Raw genomic sequence first — 19,252 nt, 5'->3', positions numbered from 1 at the left:
AGTGAATTGTTATCGAAGTTTTGTGCTTTGTGCAGTCAGTTCCTTAGTTTAAGCTGCAGCAGGAGAAAGACTAGCAATGTTCTTTGGGAATCCTGTCAAAGGGATAGGAACCAGAGTACTTTGGATGATGCATCACAAACCTCTCGCAAGAGAGTGATGAATCAGGAGTCACATTTCCTGGCACAAGCTCTTGGTGTCTTCAGTGATGCATGGGCATATGTGAAGGAAGATGAATCAGCCACATTGATAGCATTAATTGTGTTGGCATAGCTGCTAAGTCCATTATGATGGGCCCCTTGAAGATTTTAGATTATTATTTAGAAAAGGATACAGAAGAACTTCCCTTGGTGAAGGTCAGCACCATCTACCTGCCGGATACCTTTATTTATGAGGTTACTTAGGTCTCATGAGGTCATATGAGGATTATGTCAAATGGTGGTCTAATGTCAAAAAGGCTGAAAAAGTCTTGTTCCATCACAACCATGTGGGAGTGTGATTTTATGGTGCAGCATTTGTAGGTGATATTCTTAGCACTGCTGAAAGGAGACAGCTAGTTCTCACCTTCCTCTCTTTTTTCTTGGACGGTATTGAGTTAGATGCTGCAGTTAGCAGGACATCAAGTACTAGTGGTACAGGAGCATTGACAGGTCCAATCAGGTCTGGAGTGTTCGCGTGTTAGGAGGTGATGTTTGTAGAATGCAGGGAGGCTGCTAGATTAGCAAGCTGGTCATGATATCCCATAAGGGTAATATTGCTAGGACCCGTAAAAAAAGAGGAGGGGACAGAGAGGTAGGTGTGTGATGCTGGTGGATGAGGTAAGCAGGACCATGAGAGCAGGGGTGGGTGTAGTCATACCAAGGATAGGATAGTAGGCTGACTATTAGTACTACATGTAAACATCTGACCATCTCACTCAGTTACTTTGTGCACAACCGGTTAGCCAGTGATCTTAACTCTTTTTGTGTGCAAATGATTTTTATGGCCTCCTCTGGGAACAAAATACAACAAAAAGATTTTTGAATGAATATTCACCTAGGTATAGAAAAAAATTTAGGACAGGCATTTCCTAGTTTGGGAAAACTAATCATATACCAAATATGTCAGTCATAGGTAGGCAAAAAACAAAAAATCATTACTCTTATGATTGGGTACACAAAAATATCAAAACAATAATATTTTTCCAATAAATATTAGGTATTCCCAGTATAGGCAAAACAGTTTTATAGATTCCCAATCAAAAGTGCAGATGGTGGGGGCACAGATGTGATGAGTTGTGAGAGGTGCACAGTTATCCACTAGTCACTAGTGGGTTACTGGCGCCTCCAGGCAGCTTCAGTAACTCATCCTTGAGGTTGCAATCTAAGGCCAAGAGAATTTACAATGCATGCAGAATTCAACTTGAGAGAAATTGAATGTGTAGATTGACACCAATAACACTTTACTATGTAAGTATCGGTTGATACTTATATCCCTGAAAGGACTTACTAAGATTTATTGTGACGGTGAGGACTGAAAGATAGGCATGGAAACACAAGTAACAAAATGGTGCTTTATTGGGTTAGAAAAGAGGTGCATTAGCTCAGGGCAAGCTGCTGCAAGAGGAGCAGGGTTAGATACAAAGGTCTGATGGGATAAGGTTGACAGGGTTCACATGGATCTGATGAAGTGTGGTGAGGCAGGCCAGAACTCATGAAGCTTCTACAAATCGGAGAAGCTGTTGCCAATGTCATGAGGTACTGGGCAGTTGCCAGAGTTTTGTGCTATGTTCTGCTGGAGGCATGATTGTAGGTCAAGCTCCTCCAGGAAATAAGCATCAACCACATTTATGGAAGTCTTACCGAAGGGGTAGAATAGTAATGCCTACAGTGATGCATGGGTATGTATGAGATAAGATGGGTCAGCCATGATGATAGGTTTAATTGTGAGACTGTGGTTGCCACATCCAAAACGGTTGGTCCCTCAAAAATTATAACAGATGAATTCCTAGCAAAAGTTAAATGTGAATGAACCTCCTGTAGGGATGATTTTTTGTTGTCTACTTGCATGCTACCTTGGCCTGTGAAGTTACTTGGGTCACTTTAGGTTAATATCGGACAAAGGTGGGCCAGGTGTCTGGTAGGCCTTGAGAACATGGTTTCATCATGACCATGTAGGAATTTGGTTTCATAATCCTACATCCAAAGTTGATAATTAGATCTCTAGCATTACTGGGAGCTGGCAGCTAGAAATACTGCATACTCCACACAGCAATACAATAAAATATTTGTTTCATCCTTTCTCTGATGTTCCCAAGGTATGTAGAGACCTTCAGTACTCCAAAAGTCAAAGTACCCTTAGTTAAGTCTCTCCTCATATACTGTTTACAGATATGCTATACTCATTGCCCCAAAATCTGGAATTATATCGAATTTATTCATTGCTTTTATTTATTTTTTCAATAATGGCAATATTTCCTACAGCTGTAGAAGCACCTTAATTGCTCCTGATATTGTGTGCCAAAGACATGTGTGCTAACCTGAATACAAACAAAAACAGCACCAACATTAACATTCATCTCTAGTACTTCCACTTTTGAATCTCTAAACTCTCAGAGTTTTGAGTTTGGTCTTTTTTCATGTTTTACTTTCATTTCAAAATTTACAGTAATCATCAATTATTCCTTGTTGCATTCAGTTTTTTCTTTGCCAGCAATTAGTTTGTTTATTTGCTTGTTGCTTCAGTGCACCTCAAATAAAGATTTCTTCTTTTTTCAGCAAGAGTATTTAGAAAATTAAAACATTTTTCAGAGAATACTAATCAAAGCAAGTGACAAAAGAATATTAGTCTAAAGCGTAATGTGAAAAATGCCACCTGTCATACTTTTTTTCTTTGATTTCAGATGAAGTGGTTGAAGACTAGAGCCACATCTGTTGAAGATTATCATAAAGCTTCCAGTAAATCTAGGACCTTCCATATTCATCATTTAGAGATGAGAGGTAAGAAGACCCTGTCAAGCCTTTTGATAAGAACAGTTAAGTCATATAGCTTCATCCATGTCCGTCTGTGGGTCTGCCTACTTATGACCCACAACACCTTAGTTAGTCATGTGTCAAGCTTTTGCCTTTTTATTTGGTTAGTTGATTTTGGTTTTTCATTTTTAAGACTCGGTACCAAAGCATCCTATCATGACGACACTTCTTTGAAAATATTTTGTGGGGTCATGCTTTGACGAAATAAAAGACAGGGAGACAGTATTTTTGTCAGTGGAAATATCAACTCGTCAATAACGGTTCTAGAGATTAACTTGAAGGAATGTGTGCAATAGAGAGGAGTTCCATGCAGGAAACAAAGAGGCCTTTCATGAAGGTATAGTTAACAAATTGATAGCAAGACACTATTGCAGTGATTCGATTCCCAGTTTGGACTCTAGCCTAAATTACATAGTTCCATTAATTCAAAAAGTCTAAGAATGGGTTGTAAGAATCCAGTCAAATCATAAGAGCGTAGAATTCTGCTGATATTAATATCCTGAACATGTTGATATCACTGGTAATGAAATGACTGATGCTGATGCTTAAGTAGCTTTATCAAGCAATCTGTCTTCAAAAGTTATACCTCACAGTGATTTTATGGTCAGAAGAGATTTTTTATTTATTTTACTTTGTCGCTGTCTCCCGCGTTAGCGAGGTAGCGCAAGGAAACAGACAAAAGAATGGCCCAACCCACCCACATACATATGTATATACATACGCGTCAGAAGAGATAATTATCTTAAATGTAAATGGCAAGTTGGATGGAATTTGAAAGTCCAGAATAACAAAATACAGATGATGATGAACGATGTTGAAGCATGACATTTCTCCTTCAACAGAAATTGCTGATTTGGTCACTTAATGGAGAGGAAACCTGTCCCAGTATGTGACACCCACAGTTGCAATATTACTGTGGAATACATGCTAATGGCATACCAAAAATATATGAGTCAGAGTCAAATTAAGAATAATTCAATAATAACTCAAGAAGCAAAAGTTTTGGAAAACTTTTGGGCAATAATGTTTATGTACAAGTGATTATCTTAAGCCCATAATATATATTCCTATAGAAACAGTTTTAAGTAATTTGATGTTTTAAAGGAAATCAAAGTACATAAGTTCTTTATGAATAGCTTTTATGAATAGTTTTAAGTTTCTAAACATCTTTTTCAAGCTAGAAAGTCCTGAACAATATTGATATCAAGTTCTAGTTTTATGAATTACACAAAATTAATCAATGACACTCACTGTCAACATCTGAAAAATAAAGATGTCAGTCTTCTGTGATTGATGATGATAAAGTAAAATTTTTCTATTAGATACAAAATATTCTTGAGATAACACAATTGGGTACCAGTAAATTTAGAAAAACTAAGCCATAACAACCCAAAATAACATGGACTGACAGGAAAATAAATCAAGCAATTCAAGTATGAAAATAGAGTCATGCTTATTCAACCATGATGAAGTCAGTTGTAGACAAACAAACCCAAGAGGAATTATCTGATGATTTGGTGTTCCAAAGTGACGGTCGTAGAGGAGAAAATCAATTGATCTAGTAATATACTTGGTACAGGATAGCGTGTGGAACGTGGCATGTCCAGAACCTCAGAATGAGGAAGGGACAACGTGTCCTCAGCACTGGTAAAGGATGAGTGGACCAGGTGTTTGCTTTGAAAAAAAAAAAAATGTGCTTGAGATGCTTTGTGCATGATGCAACGAATGTATTATGGTGTAGGGAGAAAGTTATTAGAAGCAATGAGAAGTTCGATTCAAGTGAGTAAGGTGTGTGTGTGTGTGTGTGTGTGTGTGTGCAACTAGGAAGCAAAAAAGGGCTTGAGTGGTTCCCGGTGAAGGAAGATTGTGTAAATATTTTGGCTCAAATGGTAAGGGAGATAAATGTAAGGTGGATTTGCAGTGTTTTTGGGGTGATGTTACCTGGGAGATGGGTCAGTTCTGTGCATTTGACACCACCCTGGTGATAAACTTGAGTGAGAAACTGCAGAAGCCAGTGTTTGAATTTGCGAGATTGTATGAGAGGAGGAAGTTAAGAGTCACTGTGAAGACAGGTCGGTTTGAGTTTAAGTTTGAAACAGTTGAGTGAACTTGGAGGAAGTAAAGTGTTTTAAATTCCTGGAAGTGGATATGACAGCAGATGAAACAATGGAGCTGAAGTGAACCACTGGGCGGGTAAGGGCGAAGTCCTTGGTACAACTGAGTAGTGCGAGAAAAGAGGTTGTTTGATCTTCAGGTAGTTACGAAGGTGCTGCATGGATGCAAGGCGTGGGCACTAAAATGAAAAAGTGTAAGGAGACGAGATGTGTAGGAAATTACATGCTGTAGGACAATATGTGGTACAAGGAAGGTCAATCAAGGGGAAAATGGCAGGTTAAGATAGAAGTGTGGTAATAAGAGGAGTATGTGAGAGATATTCAAGAGATCTTCCTGGAATGTTTTGGACATGGAGAGAATGAGCGAGGAGAGGCTGACTGAGAGGTTACACGCGTTGGAGGTGGAAAGGACATGAAGGTAGGTTGGAAAAGATCCAATAAAAATGTGCAAGAGGGTGTGAAGCGTGCATGGGATAAAGCGAACTGGAGCGACATGGTTCCTCATTGTGGTATAGCAATGCGTATGGAACGTTCAGGGGAAACTGCGCAATGGTGTTTGTTGCATGATCTGTGGGTATGGGTCTCTTTGTCACGGTACTTTATACGCGACAGCTGGAGAGTGGATGTGAGCAAATGAAACCGATCTTTGTTTGTTCATACCTCCGCTTCTCACCCGCGGGGCGCGGAAAGCAGCGAACGCGTAGGAAAACAAAAAAATAATGATAATAGTAATAAACCAGAATGGCACTCAACAGTAAAAGCAGTAATCTGATTCCGCATCAATAATGCAAAAGAGACGAGAAAAACATGACGGGCGAGGGGGGGTGGGGGATTTTAGACAATGAACATGGGACTAATTTTATTGTTATTGTATTGATATTTACAAGGAATTTTAAAGGTAGCCAGATTAGAATTGGAGATATGTATGAAGAAGAATATGAATTATCTCCAGCCATAGCCTTAAGAGTAGAACAGTCAGAAAGTCGAGGCTAGGAGGCGAATTGTGTTCTGTAACCATCGTATTCTGTAACCTTATGTATATATATATATATATATATATATATATATATATATATATATATATATATATATATATATATATATGTGTGTGTGTGTGTGTGTGTGTGTATGATGTTACCTTCGTAGTATATTTCCCTATTCTAAAAACAGTACAACAATGATGTGTGATTTCGTAAAACTTTTTGAGAATTTTCCAGTGTGAATTTTGATCATCTTAAGTCAAGTGTGACTTTAAGCTGATACAGCAAATGAATAGGATATCTGACGTCATTCGTTAAAAGTTAAAAGAGATTCGACAATGAGGGATTTTATCGTAGTTTTGGTTGTCTTTTTAAGGTATCGTCACAAAAGACATTGGGGGATTGTAATGTACAATCAAAGTTGTTATTCATCAAGTACAATAAGTCTTTTATGAATATCGGAGGAAACCACAAGTCAATGTAACTTAATGAGATAGTGGGAGGGTGTAATAATAGAGCAATATAGATTAACATTGGTTATCCCTTAACGCCATGAAAATAGAAAACGGACGAAATATACTGGCATTCTCTCTCTCTCTCTCTCTCTCTCTCTCTCTCTCTCTCTCTCTCTCTCTCTCTCTCTCTCTCTCTCTCTCTCTCTCTCTGAGGCCGCCGCCCCTCTCCACCCTCCCCTCCAGTCAGCGGGAATGTCACACCTGCATCATTCTATATTCTGCCAGCCATTATTTCCCCGCCTCCTCCTCCATGGCGGAGTCATGGCACAGTGTGGTGGCGGCTTTGTGACATGCAAGAATCATACAGGCCTTTGAAATATGCACGGGGCACCCTGGGCTTAAAACCGTGGCTGAAGTGGACTTAAAAGTGATGGACGCTGTTAAAGTCCTGAATATCATCGTCTTGTGCCTGAAACTGCAAAATGAAAAATGTGAAATTAGTTTAAAAAGAAGGAAATGATTCGATTAAGTTTAGGGTTTCGCTTTCGGTAATATTTTTTAAGTGTTGTAGATGTGTCGTTTGGTCGTTAGGTGAGGAGAACCAGTTGTCAAAGGTCATATGATCGTTAGGAGAGTTTAAGTGGGTGATAAAGTCTTATAGTTTTCATCTTTAGACGACAGTGGTCACATTGTACTGCTGACCTGTTGATAAAAGAGCCGGCCGGAGTGGGTGGGTGACGGAAGTGATTTCTATCGTCATAATCTCTCTCTCTCTCTCTCTCTCTCTCTCTCTCTCTCTCTCTCTCTCTCTCTCTCTCTCTCTCTCTCTTATATATATATATATATGCGTAATGTTTACCAAATGGCGTCCTAGCTTCGTCTCTTCGATGTATATCAACTGACTTATATTTCTCTCTTGTGTCTCCCCTGATGATGTGATTATTACACGAAAGTGCACTTGGGAACTTATCGTGTTTCATTTTCCCCCTGGATTCATAGGAATATTTTTTTTTTTTTTCAAACTATTCGCCATTTCCCGCGTTAGCGAGGTAGCGTTAAGAACAGAGGACTGGGCCTTTGAGGGAACATCCTAACCTGGCCCCCTTCTCTGTTCCTTCTTTTGGAAAAAAAAAAAAAGAGAGGGGAGGATTTCCAGCCCCCGCTCCCTCCCCTTTTAGTCGCCTTCTACGACACGCAGGGAATACGTGGGAAGTATTCTTTCTCCCCTAACCCCAGGGATATATATATATATATATATATATATATATATATATATATATATATATATATATATATATATATATAAATATACGTGTGTGTGTGTGTGTGTGTGTGTGTGTGGTTAGGGCGTCAGAAGCGACACCTCCACACCCCGGTGTGCGACACATCCCTGACACAGGTGTGAGGATGACTCAGCACTTACTCTCCTAATGAGGGTTCACACAACCCAACCCAACCCCCTCCCTCATTACAGTACCTTAACTACCTGTTCAGATGATTACCAAATAATCAACAACGCTTCCATAGCCTTAAAGAATCATATATAATTTTCGTTATTCATGTTGTTGACACTAATGGCTATCGGCTTTCAAGTGGTAATTAAGCAGGATTTTTTGAAGTTTCATTAAATATATATTATAATGTATAGGCTGGAGATCATGGCTGTCAATACCTGATGGTTGTTTGGTCGACATCTTTTACTCTATCATTACTCGATCAAACCACCTCACACCACACATTGTCCTCAAACATCTCATTTCCAGCACATCCATCCTCCTGCGCACAACTCTATCCATAGCCCACGCCTCGCAACCATATAACATTGTTGGAACCACTATTCCTTCAAACATACATATTTTTGCCCTCCCAGGTAACGTTCTTTCTTTCCACACATTCTTTAGCGCTCCCAGAACCTTCGCCCCCTCACTCACCCTCTGATTCAATTCCGCTTCCATGGTTCCCTTTGCTTCCATATCCATTCCTAAGCATCCAAAACACTTCACTTCCTCCAAATTTTCTCCATTCAAACACACCCTAACTACTTTGTCCCTCTCTTCTGCTGAAGCTAATGATTTATGTTTTCTTCACGCTTACTCTCAACTTCCTCCTTTCACACACACTCTTCCAAACTCATTCACTAACTTCTGCAGTTTTTCACTTGAATCTGCCACCAGTACTGTGTCAACAGCAAACAATAATTTACTCACTTCTACTCCCTAAAACTCTAGCATTTTCCTCCCTCACCAACCCGTCTACAAGCAAATCAAACAGCCATGGTGACATTACATCACCCCTGCGGAGGACTAATCTTCAATTCAAACCACTCGATCTCCTTTCTTCTTACTCGTACACACGCCTTACACCCATGATGAAAACTTCTCTCTGCTTCTAGCAGCTTTCCTCCCGTACCATGATATTTCTAGGACTATCCACAAGGCGTCTCCATCAACCTTATCATATGACTTCTCCCGGAGGCCGTATGCAGAAAACTTCTTAAAATGCTTAAGTATGCTTAACCCCAAAGAATTTTACTTTAAGTATTTTGCTAAGCATGTTTCTGTAAGCTGCCCTACGCTTAAGTATTTGCTTAGAAGGCGACAAATATTTTGACTCAAACTGCATTTCATACTTCTTAAATCTTATGCTTAAGTTTTGCTAAGCATCGTCCTTAGTCCTTTTCTGTGTGGCACTTAAGTCACTTGCTCAGCTAAGCATAAAGATAAGCAGAAATCTAAGAAGTTTTCTGCATACAGCCCCAGATCCATAAAACCATACACAAATACTTTTGTTTCTATTAATATTTCTCCCACCCATCCTTTAAAGCGAACCACCTACGAAAATAAATCGTTCCGCCCCAAGCTGATGTTCTGTACATGCCTTCACCCTCCCATACAACTTAGCAGGTATACTTAACATACTTATGCCTCTGTAGTTGGAATACTCACCTTTTTCCCTATTGCCTTTGTACAGTGACACTATACATGGATTCCGCCAGTCCCCAGGCGCCTCATCATGATCCATACATAAGTCAGGGACTCATTTGATCAACCAGCCCCTAGAGGAGGATGAACAGCTGGGTTGACTGTGGACGGAGGGCTGTCGCGGCCTGTATTATTTCAGGCTGAATTTGTCGTTAAAAAGAGAATTTTCATCATGCTTTAATCCATCTTTGATATAGATAGTTTTTGGACTTGAAAAATGCCGTGAACTACCTTATAGTCGTTTTCTTGGCTATTTTTCCCTCAAAAATTGGACTTCTTCCCAAATCTCAGATTACGCCATAGTTTTCAGGCTGAATAAGTTATTGGGGATCAAAAAGTTACTTTGGGAGTATGAGGATTTACTGTTAAAGTTTGTAGTAATCATATTTTCATTTCCAATAATTCGTTACTTATCACTTCACGTGTTGTTTATGATAATTCATTTATAGATTCCCCAGGACCCTTATTTGTGAGAGAATCCTGGAATCACCAAGGACCTCCTCCTTCGTGGAGTTCCTGCAGCTCCGTGGCTGCGCTACGTCCAATAGCATGGAAATGATGGATTCCTTTAGAATGAAATCATGGACGAGACTGTTCTCCCAGTGATGTAGCCTTGACGAAGGTGAATTTTTACTCGTGGTGTCACCACACACAGGTGGAAGCCCTGTGACACATAGTGTATTACCGAGGGAGGAGCTAGGCGAGGAGGAGTGTTCATCCTCCTCGAAGGCTTAGGCTGGGGTGCCTGAATTGTATGTGTGGATGTAACCAAAGATGAGACGAAGAGGTGGGAATGGAACCTACCTACATGTTCTGGCTCTGAGTGAGGCAAAGCTCAAGGGTAAGGGGGAAGAATAACTTGAGGAAGTTCTGGGAATGTGTGTTAGGGTATGAGGAAGTGAGCTCCAGATAGATGTAAGTAGAATTGGAATTTGTTACGAGCGGTGGGGGATTATCATTGGTGCTTTTTTTTTTTTTTTACGACAGGCCACGCGGAGGAGGACGAAGAGAGGCGAGTGTTTTGGGAGGAGGTGAGTGAGTGTGTCATCAAGAGAATGGTATGAGTGACATGTGAATTGAATGCGAAAGTGGACACTGTGGCAGCTGAGGGTATGACTGGAGGGCATGGGGTAGTCAGTGAAGTGAATGGAAAGGGTGAACAGCTGGTGGAGTTATGTGCTGAAAAAGGACTTGTGATGGGAAATACCTGGTGTGAAAAAGAAGGACGTACGTGTGTGGAGTTCGGAAAGTGTCAAGCGAGCTTTAGTGTATTACCTTCTCATTAATTGACGTTCCAAAGAGAGATTCTTGGATGTGAATGTGCTGACAGGGGCAGCTGGTGGGATGTCTAATCATTATCTAGTGAAGGAGAGGAGGAAGATTTGTGGAAGCTTTTGGAAAAGAGGAAATGATGTAGGGTAAGAAAACCAGAGAACTGTGGTGAAAGTAAGTAAGCTTGGGAAACAGGCTTGAGTGACAAGATGTTTAGTGAGACTGATTTTAGAATGGCAAAATGTGAGAGTAAGCGAAACGAAGGGAGTGGGTGGAGAATGAGAGGATGCTTATGGAAGCAGAGTTGGTACGGGCGAGAGACGTGTGTTCTGCGTAAGGTAGGAGGTGGCTAGACGAGAGAAGGGTAGTGGATGGTGGAATGACACATTGAAATTGTGAGTCAGGGAGAAAAGAAACGTTACTTTTGGAGAAATATCGTGAGCGAACGGGAGGAGATGGACAAGATTATGCTGCAGGAGGTCAAAAAAGGAAGGTGCAGGAGCAAGTGAGGAGTTGTAGTGAGCGAGTATCACCAAACTTTAGGGAGGATCAAAAGATATTTTGGATGGAGGTTAAGAGTGTGAGAAAAAAAAAAAAAAAAAGGAGAAGAAATGGGAGGCATCGGTGAAGAGGGCAGATTGGGAAGCGGTAACAAGCTGTGATAAAATGAGTAGGACTGATAAATGTGTTTGGTGATAGCGTGGCAGATGTACGTGTTTTTCGGTCAGGGAAATACGCGAAGTAAGAGAGACATGAAAAGTGGTGTGGTGAAAGCCCTGCGTAAGACGATATGTGGCAAGGCGGCTAGAGTGGATGGTATTGCAGTTGACTTTCTGAAGAAGGTAGATGATTGGGTTGCTAACTGGTTAGGTTAGACTTTTCAAAGTGTGTGTGGATCATGCCTGGGGATGGGTGGAATGCATTTATAGTGCAATTGCATAAGAGCATAGTGCACGATGGTGTATTCAAATTAGAAAGGTATAAGGTTGTTGAGTGTACCTGGTAAGTTGTATGAGAGGGTGGTGACTGAGAGGATGAAGGCATGTACAGAGCATCAGACTGACGAGGAACACTGTGGTTTCAGGTGTTTGCTTTGAAGAATATGTGTGTGTGTGTGTGTGTGTGTGTGTGTGTGTGTGTGTGTGTGTGTGTGTGTGTGTGTGTGTGTGTGAGAAATACTTAGGTAAACTTAAGTATTATTTCCTTGTGGCATTTAAGGAAATGACTAACAAGGTACACGTATCGGAAATGGAAGAAGCAGAGAAAAGGGGAAACCCAAGGAGGGTGTGGATAGGTGGAGTGAAGGTATGCCTTGAAGGCTTAGGGCCTGAACGTGCAGGAGGGTGTGAGGCGTGCCAGGGATAGAATGAATTGGAGCTATGTCATATACAGGGGACGACGTTCTTTCAATAGGCTGAATCACGGTATATGAAGTGGCCGGGAGACACCACGGAAGGGTCTGTGGGGGCCTGGTTATCGATTAGGAACTCTGGTGTCCATACATGTGAGCGAGGGAGGACTATTTCTCTGACAGTTCTTGGCGCTACCTTGCTGACGCAGGAAATGGCGAACATGAATATATATATATATATATATATATATATATATATATATATATATATATATATATATAGATAGATAGATAGATAGATAGATAGATAGATAGATAGATAGACAGATAGATAGCTAGATAGATAGATAGATAGATAGATATTTCAAAATGTCAAGTAACTTCGACGTGTTTTTAAAAAGAGCGAAAATCCATCCAGACCCATTACCCGACCCCGTGCGACCTGAGAGAGTCCATCCAAACACGGCGGGAATCACACAATCGATTGCAATTAGAACGTAAATCTTCCCTCGTGATTATGACGCAGATCTGTGTGCAAGTCGCGCCAAAATGGCGCTGATGAATATTTGATACAGAGAGACACAGACACACACACACACGCACGCAGGGGACCCTCCTGTAGATACACGCAGGGGACCCTCCTGTAGATACACGAAGGGGACCCTCCTTTAGATACACGAAGGGGACCCTCCTGTAGATACACGAAGGGGACCCTCCTGTAGATACACGAAGGGAACCCTCCTGTAGATACACGAAGGGGACCCTCCTGTAGATACACGAAGGGGACCCTCCTGTAGATACACGAAGGGGACCCTCCTGTAGATACACGCAGGGGGACCCTCCTGTAGATACACGAAGGGGACCCTCCTGCAGATACACGAAGGGGACCCTCCTGTAGATACACGCAGGGGACCCTCCTGTAGATACACGAAGGGGACCCTCCTGTAGATACACGCAGGGGACCCTCCTGTAGATACACGAAGGGAACCCTCCTGTAGATACACGAAGGGGACCCTCCTGTAGATACACGCAGGGGACCCTCCTGTAGATACACGAAGGGAACCCTCCTGTAGATACACGAAGGGAACCCTCCTGTAGATACACGAAGGGGACCCTCCTGTAGATACACGCAGGGGACCCTCCTGTAGATACACGCAGGGGACCCTCCTGTAGATACACGCAGGGGACCCTCCTGTAGATACACGAAGGGGACCCTCCTGTAGATACACGCAGGGGACCCTCCTGTAGATACACGAAGGGAACCCTCCTGTAGATACACGAAGGGAACCCTCCTGTAGATACACGAAGGGGACCCTCCTGTAGATACACGCAGGGGACCCTCCTGTAGATACACGAAGGGGACCCTCCTGTAGATACACGAAGGGGACCCTCCTGTAGATACACGAAGGGGACCCTCCTGTAGCCGTCACTGAAGGATCTATAACCAGTTGGTTCTACACTGAAGGATCTATAATCAGGTGGTGCTACACTGAAGGATCTATAACCAGGTGGTGCTACACTGAAGGATCTATAACCAGGTGGTGCTACACTGAAGGATCTATAACCAGGTGGTGCTACACTGAAGGATCTATAACCAGGTGGTGCAACACTGAAGGATCTATAACCAGGTGGTGCAACACTGAAGGATCTATAACCAGGTGGTGCTACACGGAAGGATCTATAACCAGGTGGTGCTACACTGAAGGATCTATAACCAGGTGGTGCTACACTGAAGGATCTATAACCAGGTGGTGCTACACTGAAGGATCTATAACCAGGTGGTGCTACACTGAAGGATCTATAACCAGATGGTGCAACACTGAAGGATCTATAACCAGGTGGTGCTACACGGAAGGATCTATAACCAATATCTTAGCATGTTCGTCCGTCATTACATAACTGTGCCGATTTCCACATACATCGACGCTCCTTAAGAAGACTTTACCACTGTACTCAAAACTTTCTCTCCACTTATGCATTACTTTACCGGAGGCAACACAAACACTTTACTACCCCATAGCAACACTGAAGTGGTACTTAACAACACTTTAGAATTCTACCAGGGTAGAATATATCATAAAATGCTTCGCTATTACAGAACACTTCACCGCAGCATTGTAACACTTCACCGCAACCTTGTAACACTTCACCGCAGCATTGTAACACTTCACTGCAGCATTGTAACACTTCACCGAAGCATTGTAACACTTTACCGCAACATTGTAACGCCACCGCTACATTATAACACTTCACCGCAGCATCGTAACGCTTCTCCGCAACATTGTAACACTTCACGGCAGTATTGTAACGCTTCTCCGCAACATTGTAACACTTCTCCGCGCTCTTGTCTTAGTCGATCACATCGGCGAAATAATCACATGCTAATCTCTCAAGTGGTCGGACACGTGGCTAAGCACGTACACGAGGAGAGACCATCCTCACGTACTGTACGTGGTGAGGTCTACAGGCTCGGGCGTGGGTACGGACGTCGGCTGGAGTATGTGGTGGTGATGGGGGGGGGGTATGTACGGGCGTACGTGTGGAGATGGGTAGGCAACCGGACACGGACGTGGCTAAGGACATGGGTGGGTATAGGTAAGGACGCGATGTCTAGTGACGCACGGGCGTATTTACGGTCATGGCTTGCGTACGGACATGCGTACTGTTGATGGAGATGCGTACGGACGGATCTGGGTCCGGGCGGACGAAGAGGACACGGGTGTGCGTACTTATGGTCATACGCACGTACGGACAGCTGGGTATGTAGGTACGGACAGCTGGGTACGTAGATACGGACAGCTGGGTACGTAGGTAAGGACAGCTGGGTACGCACGTACGGACAGCTGGGTATGTAGGTAAGGACAGGTGGGTACGTAGATACGGACAGCTGGGTACGTAGGTAAGGACAGCTGGGTACGCACGTACGGACAGCTGGGTATGTAGGTAAGGACAGGTGGGTACGTAGATACGGAGAGCTGGGTACGTAGGTAAGGACAGCTGGGTACGCACGTACGGACAGCTGGGTATGTAGGTAAGGACAGGTGGGTACGTAGATACGGACAGCTGGGTACGTAGGTAAGGACAGCTGGGTACGTAGATACGGACAGCTGGCTACGTAGGTAAGGACAGCTGGGTACGCACGAACGGACAGCTGGGTATGTAGGTAAGGACAGGTGGGTACGTAGATACGGACAGCTGGGTACGTAGGTAAGGACAGGTGGGTATGTAGATACGGACAGCTGGGTACGTAGGTAAGGACAGCTGGGTACGCACGTACGGACAGCTGGGTATGTAGGTACGGACAGCTGGGTATGCACGTAAGGACAGCTGGGTACGCACGTATGGACAGCTGGGTATATAGGTACGGACAGCTGGGTACGTAGATACAGACAGCTGAGTACGTAGGTACGGACAGCTGGGTATGTAAGTACGGACAGCTGGGTACGTAGATACGGACATGGATATGTATGAACGTAAGGACGGACATTGATATGTCTGAACGTACATGTGAAAGGACGTGGGTAATCACGGACCTAAGTAAGGACGAACACCACAACGGACAGACTTGCGTATGGACGGCCGTCGGTACGTACAGACGGACGTTCATAAGTGCCGACATACGTACGTAAGGTAGTAGTTACGTACATGGGTACGAATGGACGTGTATACGTACGTGGATACGGATAGACATGTGTACGTACTTGGGTACGGATGGACGTGTGTACGTACGTGGGTACAGATGGACGTGTGTACGTACGTGGGTACGGATGGACGTGTGTACGTACGTGGGTACAGATGGACGTGTGTACGTACGTGGGTACGGATGGACGTGTGTACGTACGTGGGTACAGATGGACGTGTGTACGTACGTGGGTACGTATGGACGTGTGTACGTACGTGGGTACGTATGGACGTGTATACGTACGTGGATACGGATAGACATGTGTACGTACGTGGGTACAGATGGACATGTGTACGTACGTGGATACGGATAGACATGTGTACGTACGTGGGTACAGATGGACATGTGTACGTACGTGTGTACGTACGTGGGTACGGATGGACGTGTGTACGTACGTGGATACGTACACACGTGAGTACGGACGGAGGAGCGTCGTATCGCCGCCAGGGTGAGAGTGGGGAGAGGGGGAGAGGGGGTGGCGCCCCTGGTGTTGCCGCTCTCCCTCGCTCACCACCTGTGTCTTCCCACACTCTCCCCTCTCCCCCACACACACACTCCCCTCCCCTCCCCTCCCCTCTCTCTCTCTCTCTCTCTCTCTCTCTCTCTCTCTCTCTCTCTCTCACCCCCCGATAGACACTACCAGCGCCAAACAACACCCGAGTCTCTTCGCCTCTCAACCCCACTACCTGTGTTCTTCACCTCACCCCACTACCTGTGTTCGCACCCCCACCCACCCCACTACCTGTAATGTTTCATATCCCTGTTCTACCCCATTACCTGTGACACTCCCATATTCACCCCCTTTTTTATTTTCGTATACCACTACCTGTGTTTAACATCGGTCTGTTATTGTGGTTTACCCCACTTCCTGTGTTGTCCTACTACCTGTGGGGAGCTCTTTATTCCCTGTGGAAATACATCGCCTCGTTTATGTTTCCCCATTACCTGTTACTCGTTACCATGCGCCACCCTATTACCTGTGTTATATTTGTCATTCGTTTAATTACTCTGTGTGCTTTCCCACTACCTGTGTTGCCCTTGAATGTTCTCCCCACTACCCGTGTTACCTAGCTGTGTGTTCTACCCCCACTACCTGGGTTGTCTTTCTTCAGCCCCCTTTTCCCCAGTACCTGTGTTACCTTCGCGTTATTTTCCCCACTACCTGTACTCTATTCACTATGATATCCCCCACTCCCTGTTTCTTCCACTGCCATTTTCCATGACACTTCAAATGCCTTGTGAATATATGAATTATAATAATAATGATAATTATATTTATTTTTATCATATTTTGCTTTGTCGCTGTCTCCCGCGTTAGCGAGGTAGCGCAAGGAAACAGACGAAAGAAATGGCCCAACCCACCCCCATACACATGTATATACATACACGTCCACACACGCACATATACATACCTATACATCTCAAAGTATACATATATATACACACAGACATATACATATATACACATGTACATAATTCATACTATCTGCCCTTATTCATTCTCGTCCCTACCTCGCCACACATGAAATGACATCCCCCCCCCCCCCCGCATGTGCGCGAGGTAGCGCTAGGAAAAGACACCAAAGGCCCCATTCGTTCACACTCAGTCTCTAGCTGTTATGTAATAATGCACCGAAACCACAGCTCCCTTTCCCTTATTATTATTATTATTATTATTATTATTATTATTATTATCATTATTTTTTTTTTTTTTTTTATACTTTGTCGCTGTCTCCCGCGTTTGCGAGGTAGCGCAAGGAAACAGACGAAAGAAATGGCCCAACCCCCCCCCATACACATGTACATACACACGTCCACACACGCAAATATACATACCTACACAGCTTTCCATGGTTTACCCCGGACGCTTCACATGCCTTGATTCAATCCACTGACAGCACGTCAACCCCTGTATACCACATCGCTCCAATTCACTCTATTCCTTGCCCTCCTTTCACCCTCCTGCATGTTCAGGCCCCGATCACACAAAATCCTTTTCACTCCATCTTTCCACCTCCAATTTGGTCTCCCTCTTCTCCTCGTTCCCTCCACCTCCGACACATATATCCTCTTGGTCAATCTTTCCTCACTCATTCTCTCCATGTGCCCAAACCATTTCAAAACACCCTCTTCTGCTCTCTCAACCACGCTCTTTTTATTTCCACACATCTCTCTTACCCTTACGTTACTTACTCGATCAAACCACCTCACACCACACATTGTCCTCAAACATCTCATTTCCAGCACATCCATCCTCCTGCGCACAACTCTATCCATAGTCCACGCCTCGCAACCATACAACATTGTTGGAACCACTATTCCTTCAAACATACCCATTTTTGCTTTCCGAGATAATGTTCTCGACTTCCACACATTTTTCAAGGCTCCCAAAATTTTCGCCCCCTCCCCCACCCTATGATCCACTTCCGCTTCCATGGTTCCATCCGCTGACAGATCCACTCCCAGATATCTAAAACACTTCACTTCCTCCAGTTTTTCTCCATTCAAACTCACCTCCCAATTGACTTGACCCTCAACCCTACTGTACCTAATAACCTTGCTCTTATTCACATTTACTCTTAACTTTCTTCTTCCACACACTTTACCAAACTCAGTCACCAGCTTCTGCAGTTTCTCACATGAATCAGCCACCAGCGCTGTATCATCAGCGAACAACAACTGACTCACTTCCCAAGCTCTCTCATCCCCAACATTATTATTATCATTATTATTATTATTATTATTATTATTATTATTATTATTATTATTATTATTATTATTATTTTCATTATTATTATTATTATTATTATTATTATTATTATTATTATTATTATTATTATCATTGTTGTTGTTGTTGTTGTTGTTGTGTCCCCTTCGGAGGGTCAGATATCACATCATATAAACACTAAGGACTCGATCGAATTCCAGACGCTGGTCACCTGGCCACTTACCTTTGGGTTTTGGAGATGCTTTCAGTAGACACTCCCCACAACGCTGTTAGAGAATGGCGGAACAACATTGTTCAGTGGTGTAATAACTAACCCATGCTGAGTTTCCCCTTCATAACTCCCATATTGCCAGCACAACATAACTCCCATATTGCCCCCACTACAAATAACATTTTTTTCTGAGAACATACCACCCGAGCATGGATTGGCAACTGTGTATTGGGGGTTAGTCATCGTGAGTCTTGCCACTGTGTATTAGGGGTTAGTCATCGTGAGTCTTGTCACTGTGTATTGGGGGTTAGTCATCGTGAGTCTTGCCACTGTGTATTGGGGGATAGTCATAGTGAGTCTTGCCACTGTGTATTGGGGGATAGTCATCGTGAGTCTTGCCACTGTGTATTGGGGGATAGTCATCGTGAGTCTTGCCACTGTGTATTGGGGGTTAGTCATCGTGAGTCTTG

The 19,252-nt window shown here is 43.3% G+C and overlaps 1 protein-coding gene across 2 annotated transcripts in view; it reads left to right on the top strand.

Annotated features, from left to right (window-relative positions):
- LOC139760720 (glycolipid transfer protein) overlaps positions 1–19,252 on the top strand; it is a 189,487-nt gene that overhangs the window by 45,224 nt on the left and 125,011 nt on the right. For both annotated transcript variants that reach the window (XR_011715395.1, XR_011715393.1), the window contains exon 6: positions 2,879–2,975. The gene's annotated coding sequence lies outside the window, so the exon portion shown is untranslated. The remainder of the gene's footprint in view (positions 1–2,878; positions 2,976–19,252) is intronic.

Source organism: Panulirus ornatus, chromosome 3, assembly GCF_036320965.1.
Source record: "Panulirus ornatus isolate Po-2019 chromosome 3, ASM3632096v1, whole genome shotgun sequence".
NCBI lineage: Eukaryota > Metazoa > Arthropoda > Malacostraca > Decapoda > Palinuridae > Panulirus > Panulirus ornatus.
The sequence above is the reverse complement of the archived record's forward strand: the minus strand, read 5'-3'. Positions and strand labels throughout refer to the sequence as shown.